We start from the raw sequence: 22,109 nt of genomic DNA, 5'->3' as shown, positions 1-22,109 counted from the left end.
GTTACGTTTCGGTGTTGTCAGTGTGTTCTTTTTGGCGTGACTGTTATGTGTTTCCTGTTTTACTTTGAAAGTCTGTGTTATCTTAGTCTTTTTAGTTTACGTTTCCCTGTCTCGTCAGTTCTGAGTTGCCCCAGCTGTGTTTCCCTCTTGTTGTCCATTTTCCTGATTGCTCCCTCTAGGTATTTAAACCCTGTGTTTCAGTGTGTCATGGTCGCGATCTTCCCCCCGTTGTAAATAGTTTGACGTTTTGTGTTTTGATGTAAATAAATATCGTATTTTGCTTTGAAGAAATAGTTGTCGATACTTTCGTTTTGGGATTATTTTTGTGGAAGCCCGTATTAGTTTTTTCTCGTGTGTTTTTGCCTTATTTTTATTTTTCCTGCGTTGCACACCGGTTGCCTAGGCCGGGGTGTAACAGGGTGTAAAAATTGCAGATAGCAAGATTAACAGCAACAGTATTTTGTCTCTAGCCGCCATTGTTGAAATTCATCTCATGTAAACAATAATGTGGCGCACAGCGTGACGTAAAAAAAGGCACATACCTTTGACGTTGCATGATGAACTCCATATTCCTCGTCCACACATAAACGCGAAATCTCCAACATGACAGGAATTTTAAAAAATCTCAGTTTTTTTTTTTTTTTTTTCTCAGTTTTCGGCGATTCGGTGATACATGTGGACGAAAAGTCCAAATGAACATTTTCTTGTAAAACAAAGGGGGGCCTTTGTGGGGATCCTTCATGTTCTGTCCTGTGTTAGCCATTCTGAATGCGTATCTGCTGTTAGCATCACCTTTATTAGTGTTGCTAGATATTCATAAAGTACTGCTAGCTTCTTAAGCCTATAAATGTGAATCATCTCAGGTTCTGCTGCTGTCCAGCCATTCATTCCTGAAACTCATTGTTGGATTTCTGTCTTTGTAATGTTGAATAGTTTTTGTTCCGGGAGATTGCTGTAGTCTGCTCTTGGGTCCATCAGTCACATGGCATTGGTGTGGTGTGATGCTTCTTTATCCAAAAAAACAGAAGATTAACAAAAATGGGAAACGTGTCTAAGACTTACTTAGGATATAAAGAAAAAACAAATTGATTTTTATATGTTTTATAGGCAAAGAAGGGTTAGAATTTAATCACAATATTCCAAATCAGTATGTGTTATGACAGCTGAGAGACCTGGTATATGCTGTACACAATCAGTAAGTCTATGGCGTTATTTTTGTGCCACTATTCTGAGCGCACGTAAAAAAAAATTGCAGTTGCAAGTGTTGCATTTTGAGGAGAAATTTATTTCGAGCGAAGAAAAGCTAAATTTGAGTGAACAAAATTCATTGCTGCGTGCAAAAAATGTATTTCAGTGTTTGCTATTATACATACACACACACACAATAGAAGCCCCTGTCGCTCAGTTCTTGCACTTGCGCTTGCTCGCAATGTGTTGCAGCGCTCAACTCTTTCTGTACACCGTTATATTTGTGCCACAAAACCAGCCAATCACAGACTTGGATGCAAAAAAAAATCTGATTGGCTGTTTTGGTCTCCAATCAGCTCGAAATGACGAAATGCAATATCCCAGAATCCATTTTGTCCAAAACTCAAATGAGGCAGTGGCTAGTGATGGGATTTCCGGCTCTTTTTAGAGATCCGGCTCTTTCGGCTCGGCTCACTAAAAAGAGCCGGCTCTTTCGGCTCCGATCCAGCTCTTCAGGTTGTTTTGTTGCTTTAATTAATTTATTATTCACAATAATATAAAATTATGCACAAAAGAATTACTAACGTAAAAAAAGTGGTTTTATTTATATATGTTTATATATAAATATATGCGGTGGCCCCTAGAGACAAAACACGTACAAACTTCAAAACACATTTCTAGCATGAACTGAACTTCCAAAACAGAGCTACTAGATCACATAAATTACACAATTGAAAGCATGTGTGTATTGTTTGTGTATTTATACACAGGCACTCATATATATTCAAATAATTTAAAAAAAAGTTCATCTACCTGTTACTATCACACACCAAATCCGGTCGTTGGTACTTGCTGGCTTGTGTAGCCACAAGATAACAAAAGCTCAACACTGCGCCCAGCATCCTGGAGCACTTCTGTTGTCTTTTGTATGTGTTTTGAGTTTTTATGTGCTTCTGAGTTTTTACGTGCTTCGGAGTTTTTACGTGTTTTGGAGTTTGTACATGCTTCAGAGTTCGTACGTGATTTGAAGTTTGTATGTGCTTTGTCTGTAGGGGCCACTGTAAATATACTATTTTTTCACTCCACATAAAATGTAATAAATAAATCATATAATACAAAAATCAACTATTCACATTTCAACTTTTAACTATTTAAATTTTCAGCTTTTTCCTTTTACAAATTTAAAGTGAAAACAACACAAAACACTGCAAACCACAACACAATTAAATATAAATTATAATATAAAAACAAAAGGAAGATGCATATTCTCTGTCATATGGGCCTGCATGAATAAACTTTCTGAATCCTTTATCATCTGCAACCGAAAATAGTTGTGGATGATTACTATACCTTTCTAATGTGACGTTGTTGTCCCTGGCTCTCTTTCTCTCTCTCTCTCCCTCTGGCTCTGTTCCTGTGCTACTGAGTGTAACTACCGCCCCTCCCCCCTCTGCCCAGCATAAAGTACAAGGCTCAGGTGCGAAGTGAAGTGGGAAAAAAGTGCGAGAGAGAGAGAGGGTGAGAAAAAGAAAAAAAAAACCCACGTGACGGCTCGCGATAAGGAGCCGGCTCGCGTCGTTCACGTCAAAGTGCCGGCTCTAAGAGCCATTTCGTTCGCGAACGACCCATCAACTAGCAGTGGCAGATAGTGATGGGATTCCCAGCTCTTTTTAGAGGACCGGCTCTCGGCTCGCCTCACTAAAAAGATCCGGCTCTATCGGCTCCGAACCGGCTCTTTAGATTGTTTTGTTGCTTTAGTTAATTTATTATTAACAACAATATAAAATTATGCACAAAAGGAATTACTAATGCAAAAAAAGTGGTTTTATTTATATATGTATATATATAAATATATGCGGCGACCCCTAGAGACAAAACACGTACAAACTCCAAAACACATTTCTAGCATTAACTGAACTTCCAAAACAGAGCTACCTAGATCACTTAAATTACACAATTGAAAGCATATGTGTATTGTTTGTATATTTATACACAAGCACTCAAACAATTCAAAAAAATTTTCATTTACCTGTTACTACCACATACCAAGCCGGTACTTGCTGGCTTGTGTAGCCACTATGTAACAAAAGCTCAACACTGCGCCTAGCATTCTAGAGCACTTCTGTTGTCTTTTGTACATGCTTCGGAGTTTTTATGTGTTTTGGAGTTTGTACGTGCTTCAGGGTTCGTACGTGATTTGAAGTTTGTATGTGCTTTGTCTCTAGGGGCCACCGTAAATATACTTTTATTTATTCACTCCACATAAAATGTAATAAATAAATCATATAATACAAAAACCAACTATTTACATTTCAACTTTTGACTATTTCAATTTTCAGCTTCTTCCAAATTCTTACAAACATTTAAAGTGAAACAACACAAAACACTGCAACCACAACACAATTAAATATAAATTAAAATATGAAAACAAAAAGAAGATGCACATTCTCTGTCATATGGGCCTGCATGAATAAACTTCCTTATCCTTTATCATCCGCAACTGAAAATAGTTGTGGATGATTACTATACATTTCTAATGAAACATTGTTGTCCCTGGCTCTCTTTCTCTCTCTCCCCCTCTGGCTCTGTTCCTGTGCTAGTGCGAGTGTAACTACCGCCCCTCCCCCCTCTTCCCAGCACAAGCACAAGGCTCGCATGCGGAGTGAAGCGGAAAAAAGTGCGAGCGAGGGTGAGAGAAAGAAAAAAAAAAATCCAAGGCTCGCGTTAAGGAGCCGGCTTGCGTCGTTCACGTCAAAGATCCGGCTCTAAGAGCCATTTCGTTCGCGACCGACACATTACTAGTGGCGGAGGAACACAGAGTGGCGGAGTTTGAAATATTACTCTGTCTGGGTCACAAAATAAACTTTTAAGATATTTTCATGCGAGAATGGTGCTGTGTAAACTTCAAATATCTGCTTGATTTATCAAGACATCACATATTTGCATAAGTGCTCTAACGTTTTCGGAGATGCCCGTTTCCCACCAGCTGACCGCATTGCTGGACTACTGGCCGTTGGGCATACCGGACATTTGCCCGGTGGGCCGATGGTGATTTTTCATTTTTAAGTTTGTTTGTTTGCCTTTGTGACGGTATAAACAATTAAAGGTGGTGAATTAGCCAGTTGGTCATGATCAACTCTGGGCTGGACCAATTACAATACATCTGTATTGAGGGGAAATTCGTCCCGGACTTCAGCTACAATGAAAAAGACACAAAGCTGGTGTTATTCTGTCTTTGGTGCACAGCTGCCTCTTCTTCTCTCATTCTCTGCCCCTCCCTCTCCTGTTGCTACTTCAATCATGAAACTGATCAATGATCAGCTGATCGTCTCTCTTGTTTGTTTATTGCCCACTTTGCGCCAGAAAGAGGAAATCAGTGGATGTTGCGCTAAACAACAGCAGCACGTTCAAGCTTGATCAGCTGTTGTTAGAATTTATTTAATATTACTTTCTAGTATCAGCTGATGTTTGCTGGAGCCACAGCTGTAAAAACTGCTGCTCATGATATCGGTTTGGATATGTGGTGAGAGGGAAACATGAAGGTGATACAAATCATACATATATACCAACAGTGTACGTCACTGTCACAACAGCTTTTGTTTTAGTTCAAAGGCTTCATGGTTTTTCCTATAATACCTGGTGGTGTAGTCTGTGATTTTTTGTCAGTTCAGCCTTATATATTATGTTTAACCCGAGTGACCACCCGGTCAGCTGGTGGGTAACAGACATCTCCGAAAACGTTAGAGCACTTATGCAAATATGTGATGTCTTGATAAATCGAGAAAATATTTGAAGTTTACACAGCACCATTCTCACATTAAAATATCTTAAAAGTTTATTTTGTGACCCAGAAAGAGTAATATTACAAACTCTGCCACTGTGTTCCTCCGCCACTGCCTCATTTGAGTTTCGGACGAAATGGATTCTGGGATATTGCATTTCGTCATTTCGAGCTGATTGGAGACCAAAACAGCCAATCAGATTTTACAAATATAACGGTGTACAGAAAGAGTTGAGCGTGCACAGGCAGAAATGTTGAGAGCGCAAGCAACACATTGCGAGCAAGCGCAAGTGCAAAAACTGAGTGAGAGGGGCTGCTATTGTGTGTGTGGATAATAGCAAACACTGAAATAAATTTTTTGCACGCAGCAAGGAATTTTGTTCACTCAAATTTAGCTTTCTTCGCTCAAAATAAATTTCTCCTTAAAATGCAACACTTGTACCTGCAATCTTTTTTTTTTATGGGCGCTCAATTTTTTACGTGCGCTCAGAATATTGGCACAAAAATAACGCCATATAAGTCTAGTAAGGTGTAGTGGCCAGTGGTACATGTGTATTTGATATATGTGCAACAGAGCAGCAAAATCACTGCACTGTAAAACTGGCTGTAAGAAGGCTGCAGATGACATGAACTGGAAGTGTCTGACAAAATAGCTTTAGCAGCACTGAGCCCGTGATAGAGTTGGAAATGCGGTGAATATCAAAGGTTTGGTGATTCTGCAAAGCTATATCTACCCACCACTGGGACTTTAATACACAATCCTCACGGTAGTCACTCACACAAAAAGTGAAAGAGGGGTATAACAGTGGGAGACATAGAGTGTAAAATCCTTGGCTATCATATGCACTCCTCTACACCTGCCTGTGACACTTTTGCAGTAAAATTCACCTGTTGCAGTAAGCTTACCATCATTATCAAAATAATCCATCAGCTCCATCCTTTATCCCCTAAATGTTCCATGAAAAACATTCCTCACTCCCCTGTATTCACTGATTAGTCGCAAAATGTTATTAACTTAATGTGAAATGACTAACGTTGTCTAGAGTATACAGGTTTGTTTCACTCAGTTGCTTTGGAAATGAAATCCCAATGCAGTGCCAGTACACTGGCAGGACTCTTATGTTCTTTGCTGCAGAGAAATGGGAAGAGAAAAGATTTTTTTTCTTCTTTTTTTTCACATTGAGTGACTCAATTTCACGCTCCATTGGCATATCTGGGGTGACGCGCCATGAAATCAGTCCAATTCTGGGATTTCAGAGGAACAGTATTTTGAAACCTCCTGAGATATGTGGCCATATTACTTCCTCCACCCCTGGACAGATTACACTATTATATGACAGTGGCAAAGGTGAAACTGTAGTGATAATACAGTATGTTCCCATCTCGGGTAACTGGTTTCTAACAGCACTCTGAACAGAAACTTTACAATAGATCGCAAATGATTCAACTAAAGGCAATAACTCATTTATCACTTATCTTTTCATTTATTACATTTTTTTAACTAAAGGCTGCAAATGGATAAATGTGAAAAATAGCTGAGGTTTGGTTATGTTAATGGCAATTCCCATCACGTTTAGATCTAAATAAAATGTGTCAAAAGTATTTAAAAACATTTCTACATCCTCAGGAAATCTTATAATGTGACAAAAATGGATCTTTTATATTTTAAAAAATGTAAATTTATCATTATTCACAAGAAACCCACTCCGTGTTTGAACATAATTTTCTTAGGGATTAATAAAGTATTCTGATTCTAAATCTGATTCTGAACTATGCATTTTAAGGAAGATTTCAGATCATCCAAGCCAATTAACATTTATTAAAGAGGTCAAACAGCTGGCCTTTATTTCTTTCACAAAAATCCATTAAGACTGCAATTATGATAAATACACTCAATTAGTTTTTTTCCCCCCCCAATATAAAGATAGTACTAAAAAAACGTCTTGTACAGCAGCTCCTTATCCTACCAACAGAAAAGTTCAGTTTTTACTGTCACAGTTGTAGGCAATGACTGAACTTATATATAATATGTCCAACTTATTATATATTATATATCATTTTTTTTGTCCAGTTGTTGATTGGTTAAGATTAGGGACCAAAACGACTTGATTTAAGAAGCATCAGTGCCCATAAAGAACATGCAAACTAGACACAGAAAAGCCCCAGGCAGGCAGTAGAGCTGAACCCACATTTCATGGCTTTAATTCCCATGAGATGCTGGGATGGACTTTGGGGAGCTGAAGAGGGAAAACTTAAATTTTTCCAAAATCTCCATGATGTTGTTGAACTAAAAATGTAACTCACGGAGGACAAGAAATTAAATTATCTTTTGTTTAAATACATTTTTCTGGTGATTCTATACATCATAGATATCAAGTTTACCAGATCCATTAGCATGAAAACACCCTACGCTTCACTTTTGTATTAGTATTGATCTCTCAGCCCAGACACAATATGCATAAAAAGCATAAATAGTATCCTGGGTGTGAATTGTTTACTTACTAAAGTTTTCTATTATTTGCCCAATTCTCTCTTAGTTAAGCTTTTTTTAACCAATGAATATTGTTTTCAGTGGAACAGGATAATTTTCTTTTACCTTAGCTTTTGAGATAGTTACTTTACAATTGCTTTTACATGGTTGTAATGAGCACTGGCTAACAGGTGCACAAGCCATAGTAATGTGACAACCCCTGTGTGCCACACCCCCTGAAAGGATTTCAAATAAACTCCCCTTCATGCACAGAGAGAAAGCGACTGAAAGAAAGAGTGAGAGAGAAGAAAGAGAAGGTCAGCACTGGAAGACAGGGAAACCATTCCACTGCTGTGTTCCTTACTCAGCTTCGACACCTGTATGAGCAACGCTTTTACCTATGTGATAGTTCAAGATACTTAACTATTGTTAGATCATGCTGCCTAATAAGTGATAAGGGATTTCAAAATATATCTATTACTGGTTTATTGTTACATGGATGTATGGGGGGGGCGGGGAATGCAACTCAGATAATTCCATCTGCCGCAGATACATTGTCTGCTTATATATACACAGGTATTAGTTCTATTGTTTGAAACATGATATCTATCTTTAATTACTAACCAAGTACAGTGTCATGTAGTTATGATTCTTGTAATTTTTAAAGTGTGTCTTTTCAATAAATTATGCCACTATTTACTTTGCAGCAAAAGGGTGAATAATTTGTAGTTTACATGTTGTGTCAAATATTGCTGATCACTGTGGCTTCATTCATTCATTATTATTCAGTTATTCACCGAGAGGTACAAGTGCCCAGCTAGAAGGGCTTGTTTCAAATACAAGAGCGGTATGAATATGTACTTTGCCATCTTATTTGAATTAGGTCAATAGTGTTGGAATTTGTTACACAGACTTATAGTTATTACCTCAAGCAAAAGTCAAAGAAGCTGGTTCACAAATGCGTAGATGCTTTGCTATACAAACATGTACAAATAGATGCTGTAACAACAAACAAACAAAACAAAAACAAAACAAAAATGAGCTAGAAGCAGATGACCAAAATTCTGAAATTCATTACAGAGGCTTGTTTTGTCTTTTTCAAACGGGGCAGGCTAAGTTTAAACTCTCACAGACTGCACTGACAATCAACAAAAGACAAAATGGGAGAAACTAGATTTAATTTAAGTCTTTTCCTAAAGGCAGAAAGATGAGGGCTGTTTTATCATCCTTGCAGAGACCATTCTTGGGGCTCTGACATTGATTTGAACCTGTAATAAAAACGTTACACTACTGCTTTTCCCATCATTGCTAAAACAAAATTATGTAGACAGTTATTAATGCAACAATCTTGATTTTATTTTAGACGCCTGCGCTGCAAGACAAAAGTGGGCTTTCTTAAACTTTTTCCAGTTACGCTACTGTAGTGGGTGCCTTGGTAACCACAATTATTGGAGGCATGTGAAAAAAGCTGGCACATGCCTCCAATAACTGCAGATTTATCAAGATTGGATTTCATTATGGGGTAGATACAACTGGTAATATGCGGTCGAGTTTGAAGAACTGAATAGAAATTTGTTAAAATACCATAACTCAAAAGAGGGCGGTTTAATGACAGAAATTCTACATCTGTGCCTGAAAAAGCCGATCATATAATATTTTATGTGCATAGTATGATCTCTGATGGGGATGATATATATATATATATATATATATATATATATATATATATATAAATAAAATCCCGTTAATAACCAACAAAGAGTTTGCAAAAAATAAAAAAACCTGATTTGCACATTCTTTTGATGTTTAAACCCACAGTTTACAACCCCTAAAATAACCTAACCTCAAACTTACATTAACTTTTAAATCTATTGGATTCACCAAACTCAGCATTCATAATTATATTCAAAGGATAAGGGTATGACTAATATTCAGTCAATGAAGCCAATTAAAAAAATATTACAAAATATAAATATACAAACAATACTATAGTTTTTGCATCAAGATGACCTGTTCAAGTTTAAACCAAGCATCAGAATTGGGATGAAAGTGCCTTTAAACGTGTTGTGGTTGTTGGTACCAGACAGGCTGGTCTACATATGTCACAAACTGTTGATCTAATGTGATTTTCCCACACAACCATCGATGTGGTTTATGGAGGATTATCAGTAAATATTCAGGGAGCGCAAGTTTTCTGGGAAAAAATGCATTGCTGATACCAGAGGTCGGAACGAGACAGCAATAAATAGGAAACTGAGGAAACTCCGTTGAGTTTGGTTATATTTCGTAGCATACTTTTGGTACACTTTGAGTGCCATTCAAAAACCACAGCTCAAGTATTGCTGCTGATTATGCCCATCCTTTCTTGACCACAGTGTATCTAACTTCTGATGTTTGCTTGCAACAGGATAAAGCACCATGAGACAAAGCTCAGACCATCCAGAACTGGTTTCCTGAACATGACATTGAGATTACTGTACTCAATCACCACGTTTTTGTCCAACAGAGCACGCTAGGAACAGGTGATTCACATCATGAATGTGCCGCCAGCAACTGTTGCTGGTCAATATTGATCTAAATCTCTGAGGAATGTTTTCCAGTATCTTTTTAAAACCATGCAGTGGGAATTACGGCAGTTCTGAAGAAAAAACAGTCTAACCCAGTACTAGCCCGGTGTAACCAGGTGTCCAGCGATACAGTGGAAAAAAATAATTATTTAATCTCCTGCTAAATTTAATTAACTCACTCAAAAGACTCACCAACTCTCAGTAAAATCTTTTTGTTTCACTACTTGAAAGCAACCTAAACTATGTGTGTTCAGTATTAGAGAAACTTAGTTTTCATTGCAAAAAGCTACATATTTAGTTGGAAAGAATCTTTTTCACTCCTGATCTTTATTTTAATCTGGCCTGTTTTGCATTAGTCATAAAAACATTCCCCCAAGGCAAGCCTGTAAGCACCACTGTGCTTAGTTTCACTGAATATCACACCATCACTCACTGTACCGTTTGTTTTGCTAAGAAATACTTTTTTTCATCCCACATTTAGGAAATTCTTTGTCGATTGCAAATAAGTGGCTAAAGTTGTATTAATGAGGTCATGTTATAGTAACTGCTTATTAAAATATCGTTAGAACTCTTAATTAGAGCAAGATTAATTAACCAAAAAGCAAGTGAGCTCAATAAAGGGTTGAAAAGTCAAAATGTTTTCTCTGAGAAATATCGAGCAAAATGGTCAAATGCATTAGGTTGTTTACACACATATAAGCTTCTACCGTGATGTTAAAAGCATGTGTGTGTATTCATGTGTTTCTTGGAAGGCAGGCAGTCATTAAATAATCATCTGGTGTCTGACTTTGTTTAAATCAGATATAGAAAGCTTTTTTGTCCTTCATGACATTTTGATCTCTGCTTTGTCATTAAGTGAGGGGATGTGATGAAATTTACATAGCCCTAATTCTTCAGCCTGCTGACAACATATTTTTCCAGTGACAGCCATCTTTAATATTTAGAAGAGTACTTTCCAATGCCCTTCAACTGTGCCTGCAGTATTAATGTATCCTTAATGGGAGAGGTTCCATAAATGAGCCTCAAATGGAGCTAGACATTTTAATGCTTGCTAGAATGGCTGTTATTTCCACACTCAGCCATAATAATCTGTATTGCATATTTAATAAAGTGTAGGCTTGTATTAATTGTTTAGCAGGCAAGGACTTTATTAAGTGGTTGTGAAGTCCTGGATGGGTTTCCCAGTCTCCAACAATCCCTTTGCCCCATCGCATCTGTTCTAGTTATATACAGCACACCACTGATTACATTAATGCATTTTTTTCATTTAAAATGTTTTTAAAAGAATTTGTTTTTGGTTGTTTACATAATTCACAATTAATACTTATGTTGCATGCAAATTATGTGAATAGGGCTGCTTTCATCAGTAAATCACAGTAGATAAGTCTAAGACATTATACATGAAAAATTTACTATAACAAAGTAACAGATGTGAATTATGATCTGGTGTTTTTTGCAAATGTATAACTGTTTGCAAAGTAACTCAGTGATTCTTCTATTTCTTGATTTCATAAACATGCAAGCGCAAAGTAGTTGCACAGTAGGATTGTAAAAAATCTTGAGCCATCCATCAAAAATGGGATTGTAAGTGCAGCTGTTTATTGTTAAAAACATACAGAGAAATGAAGCACATGGGGCAAAACAGAGTGTGTGCAATTCTAACAAACTTAAAAGTCAATATTTAGTATGACCTCATTTATTCTTCAGCACAACATGAGCTCTGTAGTTTGCCCTCTGTTTCTCTAGGTACCTGCAGAAATCTCCAAATCAGAGAGAACTGAAATAGCATTGTGAGTTTCCACCCACATGATCTACCTGTTCCAGCATCGGCCTAAAACAGAAAGCGTTTCCATTAGTGAGAACCCGTCTTACACCTCCAGGTGTGTGATAAATGTCAGAAAGGATACTTCATGCAATGCCCAGACCTAATATTTGTGTTCACGGGTGAAACTGCTCCAGTTATCTTGCTGCTCCTTTTAAGGGTCACCAAAGCAGATCATCTGCCTCCATCTTCAACTGCTTTAATAATCCCTAAAAAACTGCTCATTTGTGCTGTTTGTTATCACAACGTGTCTACCTCCTGTTGGTTTTTAAAAGATCATTTGGTAGCTATGTCATGACCTTCCTTTACCACAGCCTGCCTTGTTTTTATAAAATGTGCAGGTATAATTCCTGCATGCTGCATGTACAGTGCTGTGCAAAAGTCTTAGGTCATCCATCATTTCTTTATATCTTGTGAGGAAAATTGGAAACATCACCAATTTACTGAAACGTGCACAGATACATGGAAATACTGTATATAAGGCAAAACATAACTTCTACAGTTATAACAAGCATGATAATCAATGACCACATTTATTCTTTACCACACCCTGAACTCTGCTAAGCAAGCTTTCTTCTCATTTCTTGAAGTAGTTTTCAGGAATAGTTCTCCAGGCTTATTGAAGGACAGTCCAAAGATCTAAGATGTTTCTTTGGATCTTGGCTGCCTTTTTATCTGTTTTCAAGGATCTGCTTCTATTAAGTTCAATCCTGGGCTCATGGTTGGCCAGCTTATCAATGTTTAAATGCTCCCCGGTGTTCAAAAACAAATTGGCATTTTGTCTTATGTTTCCTTCTAATGAATCTAATGACTGTCTGAAGTTCAGTGCGACTAGTGTTACGTTCTTTGTCTATACGTGTATTGAACGCAACAAAAAATTGGCCCACTCACACCCCACCCAAGCAAGAACACCAACAACAATATCTTTTTAAAGTGCTAAGCAGCCATTTATTTTCTTCAGCAGTGAGCAGTGCCAAAAATAACAAACAAAACTCCCTAACGGTCCCTACGCTTTCCTACACAAAATGAAAACCAAACAAAAGACAATTCACTTACCTAACTTTCTAAATGAAAAACAGGAGAAAACTTAATCAACAAAAATGGCTTCTCACGCCTACTAAGCTGCTGCAGTGAAGGATATATACAAGGTGAACAAAATACACGATTGCTACTTGACAAATCTATTTACAGCTATTTACAAAATTGAAGTACTAACGGCAGACACACACACGCACGCACGCACGCACGCACACACACACACACACACACACACACACGAGGTTATACTTGCAAATCACTTTGTCAAAGAAACACTACACAGCAACGAATCAAAACACAGGTTCTTTGTTGGATGGTGGCGGTTAGGAGAGAGGGGCCAGGTGGCTGTCATCTGGTAGTTAAAACCTGGAGGTGATTATCCAATTATCCAATCCAAGGACAGGAAGAGACTCCACCCAACTACTCAGAAGGCACGTCCAGGTGTCCAACTCCTAAAAGAGAAAGGGGAAAAAACCCACAGCCATCCTCTGGTGGGAGGAGTTACGCATAAAACAAAACACTGACAACATTGGATCGTAACATTAGAATGAGCGAAATGACCAACATCGGTGCCTCAGAGAGCCAGTGAAGCAGATTAAAGGTAGTTAACCTTGTAATGTCAAGTGTAGTGTTTGTGAGTTTTTGAGACATGTACATAAATCTCCAAGTGAATTGCACAAAAACGTCAGATGTAGCAACAATAAAATAAAAATTAAAACTCATTTATGCAAATGTGTAATAATAAAAATGAACACTTCACTTTCAAAAAAACCTGGCAATCATTTCATGGTTCAGGCTTTACAAGGTTAAGCTTTGTACAGGGAAGGAAAATTCTTCTTTCATCTACTTGCACATGAAAAAATGAATAAAACTTCTCCAAAAACATGTGTTGCTGTATTAGTTTAAACCTTTGGCAGTCTAAAGATGATGGAGCATGTCCACAGTCAAAAATGGAAGGTTTGTCCAAGACAGGAAAAAGAAGCTTTTAACTGTTTGTCATTACAGTGGTGACTACAGTGTGTAATTTATAATCCTACCTTTCAAATATCTCCAGTTAATTCTAGTCTGTCAACATTGTTTGCAAAACTGTCCATTACTGTTTTCTTGTGTATTTGTTCTAATACTTTCAGGACATTCACATAAATACAAGTTTTATACTTGTTTGAATTTAAATTGAATTGTTTCCATAAATTGATGCAACTATATATTAGCTATACATTCAAAAGAAGAAAAAAAAAGCTTAGAAATAAAGACGTATTTAATGAGAAGGGAAAAACAGAGTTTTCATTAAATACATTTTCAATTAAATATTGACTGTGTTAAACTATGAAATTGTACCTTTTTTAAACTGCTTTTTAAACTCGTAAAAGTGATTTCAGACTTGAAAATCCTTGAGAAACATTAGAGTAAAAGAAAACAGCAAGTTGTCCTGAATAGTGCCATTATTGGACCTACAAAATGAAAAGGCATTTTTGCCTCCAAAGGTCAAACTCAGATTAGACAGAGGTGCCATAATTTTAGGGCTCATTAGGAGTTGACGAAAAGAGTTTTGAATCACAGTCCTTGCCTTTTGAACTCACTTCAAAGACATCAGGGTGCTTAACGCTGTGGCTTGACAGCTTCACACTCATAAGGTTAGGCTGATCTTTGTTCCCTTTCCCCATTTAATTCCCTGAACGGACTTGGGCTAATTGGAGATTATTATCATGATGGTATGATGTATTAGAATGATGTCGTCCCTTTTAAAGACCTACAGCGGTATTAGGAGAAATGAGAAGAGGTGTTTTAACAAGTGCTAATATCATAAAAATGCAAAAAAATAATCATTTTTCCACAGTTCAAATAATAGACTTTTGAACTTAGTGAATTCAGTGATTTAGTAAACCAAAGTGGGGCTGCTTTGTATGTTGGTTTAAAATGCTTTTCACAGCAATAGAATCTTACTAACTAAATAAAAGTTGTCCCGGTACTCTTAACAAGAATAGGTGGTTTCAATGAGGACAAAGCCAAACTATGTCTTCCTGTGGGTGCACTAAATCCAAAGTTGATGCACACTTAAGTTAGCACCCCTGTGATTCAGCACATAGTCTAATGTACTAAGTTTGATAAGTGAAGGGCAAAACCACACTCATGCATTTTCATCAGCAGCCCCAAGACAAGGCTCAGACACACATTTCAATACCGCAGAGAGCCCTTACACAACACATAGGCAGACTGTAGCTGTAATGTACATCCCAGAACAGCCATTATTGAAAAGAGGCTGTGAGGCTGTCGTATTGAGGAGACAGTTAAAACAGTTTAATGAGAACTTGGATACTTGCTTAAAAAATTTACGACAGAGGATAAACTGAGTATCCATCGATAGAGAAGCCTCAGCAAAGACATAATAAAAGACCTAAATTTGGAACGAGAAGTAAAAATACTATAGGCTGCTTTCTAGCAGGGTAAATATCTTTACTCTTTGTACTTGTCTGAGCCCCCCTGACACCCCAACACATTGTCTATCTCAGCAACCTTTCCCTGACAACACAGAATGCCAGCTATAAATACCACCAGTCAGAAACATGACAATAGATCCTGGATCAAATATACAAATGTGTTCTGGGGAAGCAGGCAACCAGCCATCCATGACTGAAGTTTAAGTGAGCATAATGTTTGCATGAAGGTTGTTTCAAAGAAACTTGTAGACTTCTGAAAATGGCTGCTGACTGTTTGCCTGCAGTTTCATTTCTATCATTTCTATAACTCTCCCAAAATTGCTTCATTCACATTTAAGCAAAAAATAATCTTGCATCAAATAACAAACAAACAAAAAAATCATCCTGTGAATTCAACCATAAAAAATGAGGATTTTTTTTTATGCCATGGTGCCTCATGCCATGAATTATGATTTTTATCTGTCCATGCTGATTTGTTGTGTGCACCAGAGGAAGCAAACATTCCTTGAATAAAAGTTGATATATATTTACTGGGAAGTGTGAGAGTTACTGTAGCTTCACGTGTCATTTTAAGTGTGTTTACCTATTTCACATGCACTAATGCAGACCCACACCTGTGTTTTTTAAAGGTACGCTGAAAACACACTGAATGTTCCCTCTCTGAGGATGAATGTTTCATGATTTCATAAAACAATTTCAAAACTGAATTTGCCACACCACAGTTTTTCACTTCGCCTCAGTCCATTTTAAATGAGCTCAAGTCCCTGGTAGACGATCGAATTTTCTAATTTGGCCATACAGCAATGAAGTGTGTTCACCGTTATTGGTTTTCAGAAATGCTCCTGAGTCGATCAAGTGACTTCCTCTACAGGACCTGTGTTTTTAGTGTAGTGTCATCTTGAGGCATGAAGATCATGGGAACTGAATATCGCCTTTTAAACTCGAACTTTGTGCAGAGAAATTTCTACAGAATCTTTGAATACTATACATTCTGAATAGTCAACACTCCCAATTCTTTGATATATATTTGCTTAATGGATATCTTGGATTTTAAATGTTTTTTCCAGATAATCCTTCTGTAGTGAAACTCTCATCAATTATGTTGGTTACCTGTTGCTGTTTAACCTCATTTGTACTTTGGAATGTGCTTTATCACAAGAATGTTTTCCAAACTAAAGCTCATACTTATATAATTACAAATTATATTGGATGTTTATTAACCATGACATGAAACTGCATTGTAACATGTAAATACAGTGATGTGCAAATGTTTTAGACAGGTGAGAAAAAATGCTGTAAACAAAGAATGCTTTCAAAAATGGAAGCGTTAGTCATTTATTTCCATGCATCAACAAAATGCAGTGAATGAACAAAAGGGAAATCTAACTCAAATCAATATTTGGTGTGCATTAATTCTTCTAGGTACACTTGCACTCAGTTTTTGAAGGAAGGTTGTTCCAAAAAGCTTGGTGAACTAACCACAGATCTTCTGCAGATGCAGCCTTCCTCACATCCTTCTGTCTCTTCATGTACTCCCAGACACACTCCATGATGTTGCGATTAGGGTTCTGTGGGGACCATACCATCACTTCCAGTACTTCTTTTTCTTATTGACGCTGAAGACAGTTCTTAATGACTTTGGCTGTATGTTTGGGGTCGCCGTCCTGCTCCAGAATACATTTAAATTTCATTTAAATTTCAGACATTAATCAAAAACCCAAATCAGGTATTTCAAAATGTTACAAGGTCCATACTAATTCTTAAACCTCAGGATGTATTAACAGGGAAAGATGTTATTTCCAAATCAAGTCCAGACAGGGCACTAATAGTACACATATTTGGAGCAATTACTTTATGTTATGTATTTATTTCCAAATTGAGCAAGCTATCAGCTGGTGTGGAAGATTTTGCAGAAAGTTACATTATGATGCAGGGAACGTGCCTGCGTGCTGGACACACATACAGACACAGCAACACAAAGAGTATGTCACACTCTGCAGAGCAACACTGATGGAAAGTCTGTTTGCTTCCCATCTGTTTCTGCCTTTCAGTCTACTGGGTTGTTCTCTGTCTTTCCTGCTGATGGAATATAACTCATTCTTAATTGATTTATAACTATGGCTTTGCCATATTGATCACCTTGGCACAAAAACACAAATATGTGTTGATGCAATGCAAATTAATTCCTTTAATTATTGGACAAGTCTTTATTAAAGCAGATGGAAGCTCTTACCACACAAAATCTTTCAGCTTTTTGAATTTAACTACGACATGTTTACCATGTTGTTGGTGTCAAGGGTGGATCTTTTTCTGTATGTGAATAAATCTGATATGAAATGTACTACTGATGTTGATTCAAATGAGATTTGTCTATTTGAACCTTGTAGTGAGACTAGGCTTACATCATCAGTGTTGGAAGTTGGGCCGCCATAGACAGTTATGGATTATGCTGGTATTTTTGCTACAAAAGGTAAAAGTTTGAAAACAGCCAGGAAGCTGTGTAACATGCAAATCAAAGCAGATTGTAATGACTTGCAAATTGCATAAATCCGTATTCTCTTGACAAAAGAACTTAAAAAGAACATGTTTAAACTGATTCTTTTTAATGTTTCATGGAAAATATTGGCTAATTTTGAATTAGAAAACATCAACACATGTCAAAAAGTTGGAAAGTGCTTTACAGTGCTTTAAAAGAAAAACAACAACGCTGGAAGAACATCGTGCGATTAAATTAGATTCCTGTCAGGATTCAAGGTGGCACAGTGATTCCTCAGGTGGTGCTGTGATCAAGTCCTCGCTGGCTAAGGTCCTCGAGAGGTTTAGGGTGATGGCAAACCATTCTCCAGAAATGGTCAGACCTGATTTGATAGTATTTGTTAAAGTTTGCAGCACATTGCAAGCACCTGACCAGAGGAGAAATGTCATCCTGTCAGTCTGTAAAGATGGGAAGATGTTGGTGGACCTCAGGAAGAAGCTAGTCTTCCCAAGAAAGGTTATAACATTCACTCTGGTCAGATATTGTCCTGTGGTTTATAGCAGGGAAAAGGGTCTTTATCATTAAAATTTCCATCCCTTGAAAGTAAGGTTTACGGAGCCCCGCAGGGGACATGGGAGAAAAAAAAAATTAGGGAGAAAAAAAAAATTAGGGAGAAAAAAAAAAATTAAGACGGACTTTTGCGAGATCTCGCAAAAGTATTGCGAGATCTCGCAAAAGTTTTAGCCGCATTCTTCGGAGGCCTCCAGCTCGAAGCCAACCAGGAGGTCAAGGCACGATGTGCCGGGAAAGCGGTGTTCCTCCCGGCTGTAGTAGGTCTCGACCTCCAGTTAGCTTCGAGCTAGTGGCCGCCAGCTCGAAGCCGACCGGGAGGTCGAGGCACGATGTGCCGGGAAAGCGGTGTTCCTCCCAGCTGTAGTAGGTCTCGACCTCCCGTTAGCTTCGAGCTAGTGGGTGTCAGATCTCCAAAAACGTCGGAGCACTTTTGCAAATATGTGATGTCTTGTAAACCGAGCAGGTATCTGACGTTTACACAACTACATTCACGCCTCAAAATATCTTAAAAGTGTATTTTGTGACCCAGAAAGAGTAATATTACAACTAAGTAGCTGCCGCCATTGTTGGAGTTTTGCGAGATCCCGAGTTAGTTTTGCGAGATCTCGCAATACTTTTGCGAGATCCCAAGTTTGTTTTGCGAGATCTCGCAAAAGTCCGTCTTAATTTTTTTTTTCTCCCTAATTTTTTTTTTCTCCCTAATTTTTTTTTTCTCCCATGTCCCCTGCGGGGCTCCGTAAAGGTTTGACGTTAGCGTATAAGAAAAAACATCTCAAATATGCTGAGTTGGCAGCGTATTGTCAGCAGGCTAGATGAGAAGCCAAGGTTTATCCCACGGAGGTTAGGTGTCAGGGATTAGTGGGACAAACAGTTGTCCCGATATTCCCTGGTGCTGGCTCGACATGCCGAAACCTGCAGAATTCGGTGAAGGAATTAGGACACAACACACACCCAGAACACAAACAACTGCACACTAGATATAATGACTGTTGTTGATTCTGAGGACATACATATTAAACAAAGTTCTCAAATAGACCACAAAGTATGTGTACATTTTAGGTAACATCACACCAAAGTGTAGTCACGTGACTATAAGAGGACAGATTCTTTTCTAGAGTTACAAAAACTGTATATAAGAATAACATTTATATTTTAAATGCCAAGCTTCCTCTTTTTGATGCTCCACTTCTGTTGCACAGTTTGATTGTTATTGATCATGACTGAGGTTCATTTTTCAGCTCAAAAATGTAATTTTCATCTTCTGTTTAACATTTGCAAGAGATGTGACAAAAATGTTAAACAACATCCCTCTAGCTTGTTTGTTTCCTTGTTTTTGATGTACACTGCGGAGCTTTCAGGAGTTCTGCGGTGGTCTTTAAACCACTGCTGCTGCGTGTCCCAGAGATTGCCTGTTATTCACGAAGCTTCTGATTCTGAAACATATTGACGATTAGGGATGGGTATCGTTTAGGTTTTATCCGATACCGGTGCCAAATCGGTACTTTTGAAACGGTGCCGGTGCTCAAACGGTGCTCAAACCGGTGCTTAAAGAATGGAGAACACAAAATTGGTCCTAAAACCTCTCATGTTCAGCTGGTTTTTTGTAAAAAGATAACAATGTTAGCCTTTTCTGCAGCTATGGGGCATATATGGTATCACTCTTAGCTGGAAGCAGTGCTTAAACAATGGAAAAAACACAAACTTTGTCCAAAAACCTCTCATGTTTAGCTGTTTCCCTCTTTTTCTTTAGTCATTTTAGCCTTTTTGGCCAGGGTGAAGGGAGTATCTGCCATCAAACAAGAAGACAGCCGCATGTAGCTATGATGGTGTTTGCTAGTTCACCTCACATGCATTAATGTAATAACGTGGTTAGCCTACGCAACGTAAATTACACATGAACAACATTAAGCTACTCACGCAGAGAAGAACGGCTGCTGCTGCCATCATCATTTCTGCTACACTGGCAGGGCTAGGGGCCAGGACTCTCCTCTTCGGGGTTTTTGGGGGATATTGCTAACTCCGGGTCCGATAACAGGCAACTCACGCACAGTAGATGTGCTCGGTGTGAGGTCTCGCAGCAAGCTATCATACGGCGCATTTCTGGGCTTTTAAAAAAAACTCTATGCGTCGCCAGGTGTTTCATCAGATTTCAGGTGTTACCTGCTTTGACAGTATCACCGTATCAGCTTAAAGCACTTGTTGCAGGCTGCTGAGTTTGCATATTTTGCTGTGAAGTACAGCCAGACTTTTGACCGCTTCGCCTTGGGCATTTTTAATCTGTAGCTCTGCTCTAAAAGAACGTACGTACCTGGGCCCGCCTACTATCCTCGGAAACGTAAAATGATTGGCTAGAATCTAAAGTGTATCACAGCTCAGGAAAAAAAAGCACCGAAATAAAGCACCGAAATGTGCGCTGCTTTTCGGTCTGGTTACTACCCATCCCTATTGACGATGGAATGACCATGGTCAGTATGTTAATCTAATGGTGAGTAATTTATAGTACTAATAGTCTGTGTCATCACATATTCATCATGGGTTGATAGAAGGAAAATAACTCTAACATTACTTATAATGTTACACCAGCTACAATATTAAATGGATTGGTTGTGAAGAATATTAAACACATTATTTGTTTTTCAGTTGTTATGCGTATATTTATGGTGCCTTTAGGCTATGCTACATTTCTTGATATTTTGCTTTAAAGGAGCCAGACTGTCTCATAACTTTTCTAAAGTGGTCTTGAGCAATAGTTTATCAATCAATAGTTCAATCAGTCCAAGGAATGTTTTTTGTTTGTTTGTTTATTTGTTTTTACTGTTACTTCTACTACTGATTAAATATGTAATAATAATTTAGATATGTTATTATTATTAAATAAATATTATTATTAAATTCATGCACTTAGTTCTGTACATTATATGCTGGGCCTAGGCCAGAGGGACATTAAATGCTTATGATTATCTGTGATCAGTTAATGGTGTTAGTCATAATGGCTATTTAATAATAAGATGAAACAGAACTACAATGAGAACCATTAGACAGTTAAAGGGAAAACAAGATACAGTGGGGCAAAAAAGTATTTAGTCAGCCACCGATTGTGCAAGTTCCCCCCCTTAAAATGATGACAGAGGTCAGTAATTTGCACCAGAGGTACACTTCAACTGTGAGAGACAGAATGTGAAAAAAAAATCCATGAATCCACATGGTAGGATTTGTAAAGAATTTATTCGTAAATTAGGGTGGAAAATAAGTATTTGGTCACCTCAAACAAGGAAAATCTCTGGCTCTCACAGACCTGTAACGTCTTCTGTAAGAAGCTTTTCTGTCCCCCACTCGTTACCTGTATGAATGGCACCTGTTTGAACTCATCATCTGTATAAAAGACACCTGTCCACAGCCTCAAACAGTCAGACTCCAAACTCCGCCATGGCCAAGACCAAAGAGCTTTCGAAGGACACCAGGAAAAGTATTGTAGACCTGCACCAGACTGGGAAGAGTGAATCTACAATAGGCAAGCAGCTTGGTGTGAAAAAATCAACTGTGGGAGCAATCATCAGAAAATGGAAGACATACAAGACCACTGATAATCTCCCTCGATCTGGGGCTCCACGCAAGATCTCATCCCGTGGGGTCAAAATGATCATGAGAATGGTGAGCAAAGATCCCAGAACCACACGGGGGGACCTGGTGAATGACCTGCAGAGAGCTGGGACCAAAGTAACAAAGGTCACCATCAGTAACATACTACAACGGCAG

This window comes from Diplotaxodon limnothrissa, linkage group LG1 (genome assembly GCF_057381915.1).
Source record: "Diplotaxodon limnothrissa isolate DT_005_m linkage group LG1, D_limnothrissa_male_GT1.1, whole genome shotgun sequence".
NCBI lineage: Eukaryota > Metazoa > Chordata > Actinopteri > Cichliformes > Cichlidae > Diplotaxodon > Diplotaxodon limnothrissa.
Note: the sequence above shows the minus strand (reverse complement) of the source record.